Genomic DNA, 17,844 nt, shown 5'->3' on the forward strand with positions numbered 1-17,844 from the left:
ACATGACCATTTTATGCATCTTTATAATATGAAATGTCATAATTACTGGGGATTCAACTTCTACGATTGAACACCGTTCAATACATTTATTTCATTTGCTGTCCTTGGAAATAAATTGATTTGGAGTTGAACATAGAACAATTGACTAGCGGAGGACTTGAACCTGCAACCTCTGGGTTAACGCTCTACCCGACTGAGCTATCTAGCCCCATCTAGCCCCATTATGGCGGTCTCCCTATATTGTCAGTTACTTAATTCAGGGATGCCAGTCAGAAGCCAGTTGACCTGTAACTATCGCCACACCCAAGTTAATAAAACAACCTTGGAAATGTCAGCAGAGTGTTGGTTCTGAGAAGAACTGAAGTAGAGAAATTTGTCTTGACATTTCCAACAGTGGACTGAGATGGACTAAGGGTTGTAGGCCTACATAGCAGTTTGCTTATTACTGGGTCAAATTAGTTTTTACATGTGATGTATTCTAGGCGAAAGATGTGGTATTGAAGTAAACAGTCATTAACAAAATAAAAACACTTTCCAACTAAAATATACTTTGATTTAATTAATCATTTCAGTGAAGCCTGAAAAAATTACCGTCATACAAACAATTTTACCTATTTACAAAGTTATACACCTACTGAAAGAAATATGCACACATGATAAAAATGAAAACCTTTGGAATATCAAGAAGTAATTACGTTTTGGCATAATTTTTTATATTTCTCTTCAGATTTAGACTAACAGAATTAGACAATGTATATTCAGTTTTCATGTGCAGTATATAGACCATGTGAACTTTGTTTACAATAAGTGCGACCTTGCAAATTCTTTAGCTAGTCTGGCAGGCAAGTTACTGCACTGGTCATATGGTAAAGTTGACATTTTGTGTTAAAATTTCCACATAACTCCACTGTTATGAAAGTAAAAGCTGGACAAGTTTTGAGATGTGCCACCTTTCATCATATCAAAAGTTGATAAGAATTGAAAAATGCAATCTCCATAAAATATAAGATTTGGTGTTTTCTTCCATTGAGCTGTGTACAAATCGTGCCTGCAGGAAGTCCAGACTTGGTGGCTCTTTTGTAAACATGTGATGTCACAGGTCACATCGTCTATACACATGGTGTTACCGCAGACTGAATAAGAGTAATACAATATAAGACCCTTTTTTCGAGTATGCAGGAGCATCTATGGGCAACACAATATAAAGCAATGAAAATTGTGAAACAGATTGTTACAAAAAAAGTCATTTCAAAAAAGTGAAAAGTACCTTGAAAATCATGGCAGAGTGAGCCGGTTAAATATGAACTAATTAAAAGACATCCACATCAACATGCCTCAAACCCAGAAACAGACCAAATAATCCCTTTTAGCAAAAATATGCGCTTCTAAACAAAGTTACAATTATTTGAATATTTTGATTGCAATTTATATTTATGTATTTGGGTATATTTTTTTATTTCAGTTAAAATATATCTACATATAAATAAAAAATTGCCTTCAGAAAAATATACTGCATTTCTAAGAAAAAGTTACACAAAATCAATAATGTTGAGTTTCTAGAATTTTTAAATACATTTTGATGAAAACTGTTCACTTCAATTTTCTAATTTTCCAAAATACATACCTTAATAAATAGTCACACAAGCATTATATATTTAAAATAGATGAAAGACTCCACAGATAATTATAATATTTATAAAGCGACCTGTATAGGCAGAACCTCAAAGCTGTCAACTACAAGCTTAAATAGTTTTAAACGGATAATATCATATTAAAGTGCAAAAAGGTGAATGTTCTTAAATAATATCGTGCCTAGTGTCTCCACTCCAAACACAAAATATTCTGAAATGCCAGCATTAACAACAAGTTTTTTATATGAATTTAGAATGTCACTTTAAATAGTATACAAATATTGACTGCTTCGAGTGCTATGGTTAAAACTATGACTCCCGAGGTGATCCCCGGAGCGTTCTATTTTCCCGAGGCGAAGCCGAGGGAAAATAGAACGCTACGGGGATCACCAAGGGAGTCATAGTTTTTAACCATTGCACGAGTAAAAGCAGTCAATGTTTGTTTTATAACACCCCAAACACTTCTAAATACTGTACTGTTATTATTAAGTTACAGACCTGAATGCTACAATCCACGGACGACGCGAGTACAGATTGCATACACTTTTACTTACTTTGTTGCATGTAGTGTCGTGCAACCCGAAGTGGTTACAGACTATTAATTTATAATCCTCGTACACGCACAGGACGTCTGGGTACTGCACGCCATGTGCTAGTCTGTCGGACTAGCGCATGGCAAACCGACGCTCTATCACACGGCCGTCGTCTGGCAAAACTAAGACATGTCATGTGACGCGCTCTAAACCAATGAGCAGGCAGAATACTTGCAAGGGGTGTTATAAATAAAAATAGCCACAGATATTATATCTCCTCAAACAAAAGATATACACCGATTTTTCTATTTTAAAGGAAAGTCTTGCAAGTCTTTGTTTCAAAGGCACAATTATGTATAGGAAACAACATTTTAAATATTGAACACAATTAAAATTCCTACGAGGCTCATTCATATTAATATTTAGATGACGTCTAGAAAAGCCATTGGTACATTAAATAATCACTCCTGCTTTGCAGATGAGTCAAAGTGATTCGTTTTCTACAAACCCATTACTGTCACTAACTTGGTGGATAGTAAGCACACATGTTTTTAAATTAAAACACTAAGGAAGTGAGCGTCGCAGTGACACTTTGTCATGGCACGTTTTAGTTATTAGTCTATTCTCTTTCAAAATGCAATGCCATGTGGGAGTCAAAAGTACTTGATATCCAAGGCTGGACTACTCCCTATATAACAAGGGACATCTGGCCCAATTTCATAGAGCTGCTAAGCACAAAAATTTGCTTAGCATGAAATTTTGCCTTGATAAAAAAGGATTACCAACACAATTTCCAGGAAAAGCAAACAACAGCTGAATATCAGCAACGTGCAATATGCAAAAAATAGAAATTTTGTTGGTAATCCTGTTTTTATCAAGGATGAAGTGTCATGCTAAGCAAATTTTCGTGCTCAGCAGCTCTATGAAATTGGGCCCTGGTCTCAAAGTTGTGTAGTGTGGGGATTTTTGGAGAATTTTTGTTTTCCACTCATATATTATTATTAATGTTTAATTGTCACCTGAGAAATATAATTGAACTGTGGAATGCATTTTGGTTTTGCGTGTCTAAAAATATGTTATACGAAAAAACACACTAAAAATTTACAATTTTATACAGAAATACATCAAATCTATAAACATTTATGAAAAGTATTATAGTATACAGACGAAATGCGAAAGATAAAAACAGCACGATATAGGCCTACTTTGTGCACAAAATTGTACCGACATACATATACAGACCTAAACCTCTGCGCTTTGTGGGCATGATCTTCCTACTTAAGCCTGATTTTTGTTTTTGTTTTGCCCTTGGAAAAATGTGGAAAAAGTTGCTCCAATAACCTAAAGTGCGGTAAACAAGTAGGTAAGCCCTTGTACCAGGGCCCAATTTCATAGAGCTGCTAAGCACAAAAATTTGCTTAGCATGAAATGTCTTCCTTGATAAAAACAGGATTACCAACCAAATTTCCATCTGTTGCATATTGCTTATTACTGGTGTTCAGCTGTTGCTTGCTCATCCTGAAAATCATATGAAAATTTGGTTGGTAATCTTGTTTTTATTGAGGCAGAAATTTCATGCTCTAAGCAAGTTGTTGTGCTTCGCAGCTCTATAAAATTGGACCCATATTTATTTGTTTATTTATTTATGGTTTATCCTGGGAAATCCATTCAGTAAGACAAACCCATTCAGTAAGACAAACTCACTGATCTCCCATGGATCCCAGCTAATAACAATCTACAGAAGTGCACTTAAGATAAAAGATTAAAAATTTATACAGTTAAACGTTGCACATTCATTAAAAAAAAACACTAGATCCAAGCACACATAAACTACAAAATGTTGCTAACACCCTGTGCAAGGGTCTGAGGTTTTCAACTCCCCTTCCCCTGCTACTCAAACTATTTTGGCTGACTGATGAGCCAGTAAATAGAAGAATCGCTCTGTGTTTCAATTGATGTCATATCGTGACACATCACTGTATGGAATCGCAATTGGCAAACTATGTGATTTGTCAGTTTGCTAATTATTAGGGTCAGATATCAATTATTTGTACTAAAGCCATTTTGTCACTTTCTATGTATGTTTTAACCCATTCACTGCTATCTCGGTAGTCTAGTTGGTGAGACACTGCTCTAGAATTGCAAGTGTCATGGGTTTGAATCCCATCGGAGTAATATGCCTGTGATATATTTGTTCTCAGGACGCGGGAAAGTACTGAGTATATAGTGCTAAACTACATCGGTGTATGGGTAAAAACCCAAAATTAATATTCTTTTTCCCCGATGCAAATTTAACATCTCTTCTATTCTTCTTCTTGTTCTTCATCATGGCAGTATTTGCCACAACTACCTTTGGCCAATTTGTCAGTCAACTGCAGGAGCTCTTTCTTAAAGGCTTTGTTTCTCTTGTAATATATGGTTAGGCAAACAAAGGAGTAGGCATAAAACAGGGCACGGCAAATGAAACCGACGTAGAACATGATTATTGTCTTATCATGTATAGCGAAATCACATATGTTGAAAACCATGAACGGGAGTACACAGATATCAAAAGCATATCCCACTAAGATGTCAGTGGTTGGTGCAGACATGCATTTTGCAGGTGGCTTATCTGGGATTGTGACTTGGATTTTTTTAGCGTGTGCCTTAGCGATCACACCAATTTTGGTATAAAGGTACGTATTCAAAAAGGCCGGCAGAAAAGCGAGGATGGTCCAAATTACACCGAAAGCTGGTTTAGCAAAGGTAAATTTGCAACAGCATTCGTAATGGGTGTACTCGGCCTTCTCCCAATGTGGTTGAAAAGGACCAATCAGAAATCCTCCTGCGCATGCAATACACCAACAAACCACAGCGCCGGTTATCCCTTTACTGCGGTTTACAATTTGATGGTAACGCAGGGGCTGCGCAATAGCAATATATCGGTCCAAGCTCATCATGAAGAGGGACCCAGAGCTTGCAAAGAGCATCACTTGAAAGAGCATTGCTTGGAGCGTGCACAGAGCGTCACCAAATGGCCATTTACCCATCGCTGCAGTGATAGTCCCAGGCAGGGCTGCAAACAAACCGATACCCAAGTGTGCAAATGCCATTGATATCATGCTGATTTGTGCCGTTTCGCTGAGTGTTTTTATCTTGAACAAAACAAATAAGGTGGAGGCGTTGCCATGAATGACCTGAAAGGTAATTAGTACCAGAACTGTAGTAAATACCACTCGCACTGGAGTCTGCTGAGCCAGTTGAGTAGCATTAAACACTTCAATTGAGGTATTCATTTTTTTTTTAAAGTGAAGTGTACAGCTTACCTATTCAGGATGTTAAAAGCAGGAGACTTTAGGGCACTTTCTGTATTGAAATGTTTTAACAACACTACTCAAAAAGAGATATTGACATGGCGTTACCACAAAACTCTCTTAGTTCTACTCCCGTCATGTAAAGTCTTACTGAACAATTTTGTAGACTTTTGTCTGTTAAAATCTTTTTAAAGTTTGTTTCAACTGATACAACCTAACAAATTTAGTAAATTTAATTTCACTCTTGCTATTTCAACGCAACATGATTACATTTGACTCGATAGTGTGTTGTCTTTTAGTTACAAATACTTTTCCAAAAATATATACAAAATCTTGACTTACCTTAAATTTAAATGAATGAGTTATTTTAAAGACTGGTGTTGATTGAAAAGAAGTTTGTGTGAAACTGTAGATAGTTGGCTGACAAAGGGTTCTTTGGATCAAAACACCAAAGAGGTGTATACAGCATTGAAAAGAGGGACTGTATGGAGCTTTCCAGTTTCAAATTTTCAAATTTGTTTAGCTCTATAGACTGGTGTTGTGTACAGAACATTGAGATAAATGATTGAAACTTTCATGCGCTGTAGTGTCCGATATGTCAAACTCCGCAGACTGTCGTTTCCAAGTGGAGTACAGAACATTCGAATGAAGGATTAAAGCTTTCCAGAGCAGTACTGTTAATTTTTGTTAAAGCTCTATAGACTTTTGTTTCCAAGTGGTGTACAGAACACTGAGATAAATGATTGAAACTTTCCAGCGCTGTAGTGTCTGATATGTCAAACTGCACAGACTGTTGTTTTCGAGTGGTGTACAGAACATTCAGAAGAAGGATTGAAGCCTTTGTAGAGCAGTATTGTCATCTTTAAAAGTCAAAGTCTACAGAATGAATATTATTTTGTAAGTTGTGAACATTAAGGTGAAGGAGTGAGTCTTTCCAGCTCAGTATGTCAAATTGTTCAAACTCTACAGACTTTCGTTTCCAAGTGGTGTACAGAACACTGAGATGAATGATTGAAACTTTCCAGCCCAGTTTTGTGCGGTATGTCAAACTCGGCAGACTGTTGTTTCCAAGTGGTGTACAGAACATTCAGATGAAAGATTGAAGCTTTCCAGATCAGTCAATCAACGGTCCTCTTTAACAGTCAAATGAATTAATATTATTTTGTAAGTTGTGAACATTAAGGCGAAGGACTAAAGCTTTTCAGAGCAGTATTGTCCGATATGTCAAACTCTTGCAACTGATATTTCCAAGTGGTGTACAGATGAAGAACTGACGCTTTCAAGTGCAGTACTGTCCTCTTTATCAGGATTTAGAGACTTATGTTCCAAAGTGGTGTACAGAACATTCAGATGAAGAAGTGAAGTTTTCCAGTGCAGTACTGTCCTCTTTATCAGGATTTAGAGACTTATGTTCCAAAGTGGTGTACAGAACATTCAGAAGAAGGATTGAGGCTTTCAAGTGCAGTATTGTTCTCTTTGTCAAACTCTTCAAACTGATGGGTCCAAGTGGTGTACAGAAGAATCAGATGAAGAACTGATGCTTTCAAGTGCAGTATTGTTCTCTTAATCAGGATTTAAAGACTGAAGTTTCCAAGTGAGGTACAGAACATTCACGCTAAGGATTGAAGCCATGCAGCACAAATTTTCCTGTTCAAAAGTCAAAACTCTGCCGAAAGGCTATTTACAAGTGGCGTGATATTGAGATAAAGGATCCAAGCATTTCAGAGTAGGCTTGTCCTCTTTAGTCAAACTCTTCAGCCTGAGCGTGACCATACCAAAGTGGTGCACAGAATATTCAGATAAAGGTCTCAAGATTTACAGAGTTGTCTTGATTTCTGAAACTATAAGCTCAATTACAGACTGGTAGCTTTTACTCTAACAAGTCATTTCAGTTGCCTAATACTGGATCAAGTCTTTTCAGTAGCAGAAAGTATTTGGCATATGAACTGGCTTATCCCAGTGATTAGATGAAAGCATTTCACTTGCTCATCATATTCCTAATGGATGCTTTTCACTAATAGCTTATTATCAGAATGGCACAGGAAACCTGCCACAGTCTGTCAAGAGTTTGTAATAAACCTGCTTCTGCCGATGATGAGCCCCATGTGAGTGATAACCGTAATTAATTGAGTCAATGCTGACGGTAAATGACCAAAGGGTGGTGTACTCCCAAAACCTGACATTAGTATATTTCATAATTGGATTTTGGAGGCTTAAAGGGAAGGTATACTTCCTTTAAAATCACTCTTAAAATTAATGGAAACTATTTATTTGAAGCTTTCGGTAGTTAAAAGCATTGTAAGAAATCCTTCATTCCAAAGTACGTAATGTGGTTCTGTATAAACAGATAAGTCTGTTGAATCTAAGAAGCGTTTGTGTATTCCTACCAGGGATTTTTTTTTTCTGAATGGTCATATTTACTCAGGATTTTTGGTGATATCTTTTTTTTTTTTTTTCTCCTTTTTTTTCCCCTCCTTTTTTTTGTTCATTGCCTTTTCTGTGGTGTTATATTGTTGATTGTCTCGTATTGGTGTTTATCATTGTTTGTTTTTGTCGTTCTTATTAAACAATGTTATTTTGCTGTATTTTGCTTACTCTGTTTAGCTTAATGTTTATAATATGTAATATGCTGTACAGCGTTTTGAGATTTTTTTTGTAAGACGCTATATTAAAGGAACACGTTGCCTTGGATCGGTCGAGTTGGTCTTTGAAAAGCCTTTGTAACCGTTTTTTATAAAATGCATATGGGTAGAAAGCTGTTGTAAAAGTAGAATACAATAATCCACACAAACATGCCTCGAAATTGCGTGGTTTTCCTTTTACCTCGTCGACTAAACACGTCGGCCATTTATGGGGGTCAAAATTTTGACTCCCATAAATGGCCGACCATGTTAGTTCGCACAGTAGAAGGAAAACCACGCAATTTCGAGGCAAACTTGTGTGGATCATTGTATTCTACTTTTAAAACATATTTCCAACCATATGCATTTTATAAAAAAAACGGTTACAAACGCTTTTGTTTTGACCAACTCGTCCGATCCAAGGCAACGTGTTCCTTTAAAAATAAATTATTATTACTACTACTACTACTACTACTACTACTACTACTACTACTGCTACTGCTGCTGCTGCTGCTGCTGCTGCTGCTGCTGATGCTGCTGCTGCTGCTGCTGCTGCTGCTGCTGCTGATGCTGATGCTGCTGCTGCTGATGCTGATGCTGCTGCTGCTGCTGCTGCTGCTGCTGATGCTGATGCTGATGCTGCTGATGCTGCTGCTGCTGATGCTGATGCTGATGCTGCTGCTGCTGATGCTGCTGCTATTATTATTATTATCATCTCAAAAACGCAACCACCTTTTTTAATGAAAATTTCACATTCACATGTTAGTGTTATTGTATACATCTACAATTATGTGGGATTAATAACAATCAAACTGTTTTACAACCAAAGGTATACTTGAACTTTAAATTAATTTTTATTTTCTGATTTTCAAATACACCATCCAACCACCCTGTGTAAATTTCATCAAAGTTGGTGACCCAAATTTTCACAGAGTGGGCTCATGGAAAATGAAAAATGGCAATTGGATATTATTAGTAATTTTTAAAGATGAGTATCCATTTTTTCCTACCCAACATATACAGCTCAATCGGTCATAAGAGACACAAATCCTTGCATGTTTTTACTGTTTCAATCATCAAGTTTGGGTTTTGTGAAATCAAAACCTATGCTTTATTTTTGTTCTAAAAACTGTACCATATTAAAGGCAGGTCTGGTATTTGTTGTTTGAAAATGTTGAAAGGGCAAGACCACTTTCATATTGCAAAGGGCATTTCCATTCAGAAATATTTTGAAGGGCAACTGGGCCAAGACCAGGGGAATTTTTGTCACCATGACTCTTTATGCCAAGTAAGTTTTATGCAAATCTGCAAACTTTGTCAACCTTACCAATATTGTGGACACCCTTTAGGTCCATGTACAGTATACCATCTCCACACGGAAATGAGAAATGCTTTGATGCACCTTACTAACTTTTGAAACGACTGAATAAATTAACGGACACACTTCGCAGTATTAAATACTTGTTCAGTGAATAAGATGGATCTGAAATCAAGGCCATGGTATAATAGGCTGGCTGGTTAGCTCTAATGATAAGTGCTTTTTATTTGCATTTCGTATAATTGAAACGCACTCAGCTGCAGATAGTGTTGGTTTGTTCTGGCACAATATTTGGTTGAACAAGCATTTTACCATGGTATCTTTAGTATAACGAGTCTATATTTAATTTTTAATTTTTGGGGGTTGGTGGGGTGGGGGGGGGGGCGGCTAAGACATTAATTTTCGGGCACTGGTTATTAGGTTTATTTAATTACTTTTGAAAACTATTCTGCGTTTGGTCCTGAAACTGAAAAATAATTTTGCTAATTTGTGTATTTTGAACCTATTTGACGCTTACTGAAAGAGAAGGGGTTCACCTTTTTGTTCCAGGTCTGATTAGCTGCATATTGCACCACAGAACTTTTTGTAAACGTACTACTACATTGTGGTATATGATAGGTCTCACAATTCAAGCGTAGTCCCACATACCTTGCAGAAAAACACTGTATGTTTAAAGGCATTGGACACTATTGGTAATTACTCACAATATTTTTTAGCATAAAAACTTACTTGGTAATGAGCAATAGAGAGTTGTTGATAGTACAAAACATTATTAAAAAACGGTACCCTCTGAAGTAACATATTTTTTTAGAAAGAAGTAATTTTTCAAGAATTTGATTTCGAGACCTCAGAATTAGATTTTGAGGTCCCGAAATCAAGCATCTGAAAGCACACAATTTTGTGTGACAAGGGTGTGTTTTCTTCCAATGTTATCTCACAACTTTGACGACCAATTGAATTCAAATTTCCACAGATTTGTTATTTTGTGCATAATGTTGAGATACACAAAGTGAGAAGACTGGTCTTAGACAATTACCAAAGGTGTCCAGTGTCTTTAAAGTATCTTGAGCGACACTGAGTGATGGATATGCTTGCTGTATAAGAAGCCACTCTTACTAAGCAATGTCTTTCTCATAGACTCATAGAGTTTGAGAAAGACTTTGCTGGGGTCCCAATGACATGTTTTGGTTGGTAAGCAGTTTTCAACAGCTACTTCTATTTACTGAAATAACAAATTCTCTCCTTTACACGAATACAAACATCTAATCTTCTTCAAAGTGGCAGATTTTTTTGCATTTGCCTTTGAAAAATCTGTTTTCCAGTTTCAGGAACTCTTTCTTAAAGGCTTTGTTTCTCTTGTAATATATGATTAGGCATGCAAAAGAGTACCCATACAAAAGGACACGGCAAATGAAATCGACATAGAACATGACTATAGTCTTCTTAGGCCTGCAGATCTCAATGATATTGGAAACAACGAATGGCAATATGCCTAAGTCAAAAGCAAATGCAACTAGATAAAGAGTGGTGGAGGCAGAACTATGCTTTTTGTTTGCATTTACAACTGGGTTATCTGGAATTGAGGCTTGGATTTTTTTAGCTTGCTCTTGAGCGATCAAACCAATTCTGAAGTAAAGAAAATTTGAGAATAAAGTCGGCAAAAGAGCAAGGATGACCCAAATTATGCTGTAAAACAAACCAGTGGGCTCAAATTTGCAACAGCACACAGAAGGGGAGTACACGGCTCCCCTCCAATCTGGTTGAAACGGACCAATCAAAAATCCTCCTGCGCATGCGATGCACCAACAAACCACAGCGCCAGTTATCCCTTTACTACGGCTTACAATTTGATGGTAACGCAGAGGCTGCGCAATGGCAATGTATCGGTCCAAGCTCATCATGAAGAGGGACCCTGAGCTTGCAAAGAGCATCACTTGTAAGAGCATTGCTTGCAGCGTGCACAGAGCGTCACCAAATGGCCATTTACCCATCGCTGCAGTGATAATCCCAGGCAGGGCTGCAAACAAACCGATACCCAAGTTGGCAAATGCCATTGATATCATGCTGATTTGTGCCGTTTCGCTTAGAGTTTTTATCTTAAACAAAACAATTAAGCTGCAAAGGTTTCCGACAGTGACCTTAAAAGTAATTACTACCAGAACTGTAGTAAATACCACTCGCACTGGAGTCTGCAGAGCCAGTTGAGTAGCATCAAATGGTGCAGGCCCTGAGGTATTCATTTTTAAAAGTTCCTAACTGATGTTTCCAAGTGGTTTAGAGAAGAGAATGTTGAGGTGGGGGACTCAATGAAGCTTTCAAGAGCAGTTCTGTCCTCTTAGTACAACTTTACAGTAAAACTTGAAGACATAGCAATGTTTCTATGTGGCATACAGAACGCTGGGATGAAGTATTCAAGCTTTCCTGCACAGCATTTCCTTTTTTTGTAAAATTCCGCAGACCGATGTTGCAAAGTAGTGTACCAAGCAATATGATGAAGGATTGAAGCTTTCCACAGCAGTTTTGTCTTCTTGGTCGAACTGTACAAGCCAAATGTTTTCAATTAGTGTACAGAATGTAGTAATGGGGGGACTGAATAAAGATCTTCAGAGTAGTATTGTCCTGTAGTCAAGCTCTACAGAAAGACTGACTGACATTTTCAAAGTGGTGTACAAAGTACATGTATTGGGATGACAGATTCAAGCTTTCCCACACAGTGTTTTCCTTTTTGTAAAAATTCTGGGCACTGATGTTGCCAAGTCATGTGCCTAACTTATAGATGAAAGATTGACGTTATCCAGAGCAGTTTTGTACTCTTTGTCAAACTTTAAATGCCAAGTGTTTCCAAGTGGTGTACAGAATGTTGAAATGAAAGATGCAAGCTTTCTAGACCAGTCTTGTAATTCAACTCCACAGAATGTTAGATTCCTTTTGATGCGATGCACAGAATATTCTGAAAAAGGAGTCCAGCTTTGCAGAGTAGTCTTCTCTTCTGAGTTAAAGATGCTGCAGTTCAATTGCATAGTGGCAACTTATACTCGTTTTAATTGCCTTACTAATGAACCATTTCATTTCACAACAAGTCGTACCAAGTCTCACGATCTGGCTTATACAGGAGATAAGTTAACGAATCTCCAAACAAGTCCTTTAAATTGCCTGAATAATAGACCATATCTGCAACATTTCACAGGTGCAGAACATTGTACAAAGTTTTTGGTGGCTCACTCATTAACTGGTTTATACAGGTTATAAGATGCACGAAGTTCCGAATCAGTTGTTAAAATTTCCTTAAAAAAATGGACCCCATCTTCTAAAATAACCAACTCGTGCAATAGCTTTAACAGAAATTGAGACGATACAGCAAAAACACACCCTCATCTTGGTCCAATGTTTGACTTATCGATATTACACCATCAAGGATGTGTTCCACAAAGAGCTTAATTTAGTGATGCGCAGAAAATCTGTCGTGGACTGACTGTCCGTTGTTTGTGATCCACTTGAGTGCAGATGGTGAGGCTGTGTAGATGCAATTGTAATATGCCTTGATTAATTGAGTCAATGTCTAGGGTAATTGGTAAAACGGCTAAGTGCGCTCAAAGCTTGCTTTCTTTGAATCATGTGATACAAAGAAGTTTTATGATTCAGTAATTAAGATTGATACAGTGTATAAGCTTCTCTGAAATCAAGGCCCTAGTTGTGCCACAGCACCTTAAAAAATACAATGGGCCGTAAAGTACCTTTGCTCATCAAAAGATGTTGATTTTGCATTGTGGATAAAGAATATCATTTGTTTTCACCCTTACCCCTACGTGTATTGAACACTGTATTCTCCCTAATTTACCAAGTTCTGTGAAAAAAAAACACCTGCAAATCACTCAGGTGGGATTCAAACCAATGAACCTTGCATTGTTAGAGCAGATGTCTAATTACTATAGACCACCGGCATAGCCCATTTGAAACGGGCAGTTTGAATCCTATGTGTTAGCAGCAGGTACCGCATAGAAAATACTATGTTAATTTTGTATCGGGATAGAGAATATATTTTGTTTTACCCGTACACCAGTGTGTTTAGAGAACTGTATACTCTGTACACATACTTTGGAGAAAAAAATGAGAGCTTTGATTTAAAGCAATACATATTATTTTTAATGATTTTATTAGTACGCAACGAAGCATGAGGTCCAGTATATCTGCCTGTCAAAATGCGAAACCATGGTATATTAGTTGGGAAGGTAATTTACAAGGATAAGTGCTTTTTAATTGCATTTTCTGAGCGTCATGTGTAATTCATTCTGCTCCAGATATCGTGGGTTATCAAAACAAATTAGGGAGACCACCAATATAGGTTTGGATAGCTCAGTTGGAAAACCGCTGGTTGGTAAATTCCAGAGGTCAATGGTTCAAATCCCGCCTGCTGCCAGTCAATGTTTCAAAACCTATAACAACTTCTTGTGTAAAGAAATTATTTGGGGTTCTGACATCAACGGGGGAACGGGGCACAAGCCCTTAGTTGCACTATGTAAGGTCTCCAAAGGAATAAAGGGCACTGTTATGGAAAAAGATACCACCTTTTTTCCACAAAATTGTAATATGAGGAGCGTTACCGCGGTTATGTTTTTCAGATTGCTTGTTCCTGTAGGGGTTATGCATGGATATATTTGCTCTGGATTTTCAGCGATACCTCAAAATGCCAAACCATGGTATATTAGTTGGGAAGGTAATTTACAAGAATAAGTGCTTTTTAATTGCATTTTCTGAGTGTCATGTGTAATTCATTCTGCTCCAGATATCGTGGGTTATCAAAACAAATTAGGGAAACCACCAATGTAGGGTTGGATAGCTCAGTTGGAAAACCGCTGGTTGGTAAATTCCAGAGGTCAATGGTTCAAATCCCGCCTGCTGCCAGTCAATTTTTCAAAACCATATAACAACTTCTTGTGTAAAGAAATTATTTGGGGTTCTGACATCAATGGGGGAACGGGGCACAAGCCCTTAGTTGCACTATGTAAGGTCTCCAAAGGAATAAAGGGCACTGTTATGGAAAAAGATACCACCTTTTTTCCACAAAATTGTAATATAAGGAGCGTTACCGCAGTTGAGTTTTTCAGATCGCTTGTTCCTGTAGGGGTTATGCATGGATATATTTGCTCTGGATTTTCAGCGATACCTCAAAAGCCTGACTATGCGTTTAATTTTATGTAGAACATTAAAGGCAGTGGACACTATTGGTAATTGTCAAAGACTAGCCTTCACAGTTGGTGTATCTCAACATGTGCATAAAAAAACAAACCTGTGATGAAAGAAAAAACACCCTTGTCACACGAAGTTGTGTGCGTTTAGATGGTTGATTTCGAGACCTCAAGTTCTAAATCTGAGGTCTCGAAATCAAATTCGTGGAAAATTACTTCTTTCTCGAAAACTATGGCACTTCAGAGGGAGCCGTTTCTCACAACGTTTATACCATCAACCTCTCCCCATTTCTCGTCACCAAGAAAGGTTTTATGCTAATTATTTTGAGTAATTACCAATAGTGTCCACTGCCTTTAAAACAATCAACGGTTCCGAAAACCAGAGGTACACTTTGCCTTTAAAACTCCATTTGTTTTCATTCATGACTTTTGCAGGTAGTATCCTAGCTAGTGGAGAAACTGGAACAGAAAACAGCGGTGGTGGCAGCGGTGGGACCCTTATTATCACAGCACAGGATCTGTCTGGTCATGGCCTGATGGAATCTAATGGGGGTAGCAGTGAGAGACTCGGCGGCGGTGGGTCAGGTGGAAAAATTGCCATGTTCCTCGCTAACAGGTACGCTTTAAATGAGAGTTTTCTGAAAAGTGTACAAAATTAAGAGTCTGTCCTGAACCAATATTGCTCATCAAGCTGGTGTTAATGTTTCCAGTTTGTTTCATTTGCATTTTTAAAGACTAAGAATGTTTCTATTAAAAATTTTATTATGCATAACTAATGACTAAACCCAAACAAGTTTTTGAGCAGGGTCGCAAAACATGCCCCTGCTCTTTTTAGAGCTGCCTCTTTTCCCAAAACAGAACATTTCTGTATGGTTATTCAAAACAAGTTTGTTTCTATGTAACAGCTTCAACTTTGACGGCACTTTCCATACTTTGGGTGGTGGAAACTCTGACTCGGACAGTAACAAAATTCTGGGAGCAGCAGGAACTGTTTTCATTCGAGACCAGCTGAGCAGTTTACCACGTAGCAAGATCATCATTGATGGGAGGCAGGAATCAGACCTTCCGAAACAGGCCAGAACAGTTTTGAGCCTTGATGGGACAGAGAGCAATGCTCAGTTTGAGTATGACACGCTGGTGCTAAAAGGTAACTCAGATGGTACATGTATCATTTTTATTGAGTAAATTGTTGCAGTACCTGCTGCTAAAACATAATAATAATATCAAAGTCTTATATAGTGCACGTATCTACCAAACAAGGTACTCAAGGCGCTGAGTATATACAAACTTTCAGAAAGATAGGTTATTGCAGTGATAAATTCTGAGACCCAATTATTTAGCACCTTATAAGGGTTTACAAGGTGCTACGGCGCATTAAGTAGCCACAACCAGGAACACCGGGGCGAACCCCTTCTCTTTTCGATAAGTGCACTGGGTTCTTTTACATGGGGCGTTACACAACACATGGGACCAACGGCTTTACGTCCCATCCGAAGGACGAAGCAATGGTTAAGTGTCTTGCTCAAGGACACAGTGTCACGGCTGGGGATTCGAACCCACACTCTGCTGATCAGAAACACCAGAGTTTGAATTCGGTGCTCTTAACCGCTCGGCCACGACACTTCCACATGTATTCGAACTGCCTCTAGCTGCCAGGCAATCTTGGTGGTCTAGTTGGAAAGACACTGCTCTAGTGTTGTTAAGGTCGTGGGTTTGAATCCCACCCGAGTAATATGCCTTTGAATTACTCACATAACTCGGGATACAGATCTAACACATATCGTGTAAGGATAAAACAAAAATTTAAAAACATTGTTGTGGTTAAACCGATGAATTTTTTTCCTCATTCGTGGATCCAGAAATTTTACCAGAAACGGGTATAATTCGTATAAAAACAGAAAAAACAACAGCCACACACAAGCAAACCAATAAAAAGGTCGAGATTTTTATGGTTATGATACAAGCAATAGGAATTTATGTTTTTAAAGCGCTTAGGACAATTATAATGAGATGATGCAAGTTTTTTTTTTTCTATACTGGCTATAATTTATTTTTAATTCAGGCCTGATGCATCTTTTTTTAAAGAGGAAATTAAGCATTTTGGTTCAGCTGTTTTTACATTCGCGACGTAAAAAGGTTCTACATATTGCACTATTATTATTTTTGGTAACTGTTCTTCTTGCGTTTTGTTCAGGTTATTCGCAGCTTGAGTTTAATGGAACAGATTCAAGCCTCTCAGTGCAGAGTTTTGGAGGAGATAAAACCGGGACACTACACGTCCAACATGAGCAAACAATGTACGCAGAAATAACAGACGGTCGTAGCTCCCATATGACTACCCTCATGAACATCATATCAGGAGAAAACGCCACCGTCGCCTTCCCGTCTGTTCTCTCAATCGACCAAACGGAGTTAATCGTTCATGGACAGATCGATGCTCAGACGGTAACTGTGGAGGAGAGCAGTGCCTTAACTTTCAAAGAGACGAGTTTCACTGCCAGGAGGACTCGAGACGGTTTCATACCCACCAGCGACCCCGGAGAGTACCTCTTCACCTCGCTGACCCTCAAACGAGGCTCAAGCTTCACCGTGGACTCGGGCCTGACGCTGACCGGAGGCTCCTTTGATGTCAAAAGTGGCGTGACCCTTCAATTTGATTTCTTCGTCATCACATCCAAGGCTGTTGTTGTCGAGAGAGATGCAGTGTTAGACGTTAGCGGCATGTCTCAAGAAAAGCATCCTGATGCAGGTTTGTCACAATAAAAAGAAAATAGACCAAGCCCAATTTCATAGAGCAGCTTAAGCACAAGAAGTAGCTAAGCACAACGAAAATATGGTTACCAGACTAAGGTTACCAGCCAAACTACCATGTCATTTGTAATTGGTATTCTGTTCATTTCTGCTAAGTAGAAAATTGTTGAGCAATATTTTTTGTTCGCAGCTCTATGAAATTGGGCACAGGTCTCAACTTCATAGAGCTTCTTTCGCACAAGGAGTAGCTAAGCACAGCATAATCATGCTTACCAAAATAAGGTTACCAGTTTAAATACTATCTCACATATGTGACTGGTATCCTGCTTGTTGTTGCTTAGCAGAAAATTGATGAGTATTATTTTCTGCTTATGCAGCTCCATGAAATTGGGCCCTGATGTACCCAGGAGTAAATGGGTACCTGTGAGGGCAGAGATGGTTCTTGTGATCGATTTATAGCCGAGTAGCGCATATTATATTGCACATCAGGCTGCATACTGCTCACCAGGGA

This window comes from Asterias amurensis, chromosome 17 (genome assembly GCF_032118995.1).
Source record: "Asterias amurensis chromosome 17, ASM3211899v1".
Lineage (NCBI taxonomy): Eukaryota > Metazoa > Echinodermata > Asteroidea > Forcipulatida > Asteriidae > Asterias > Asterias amurensis.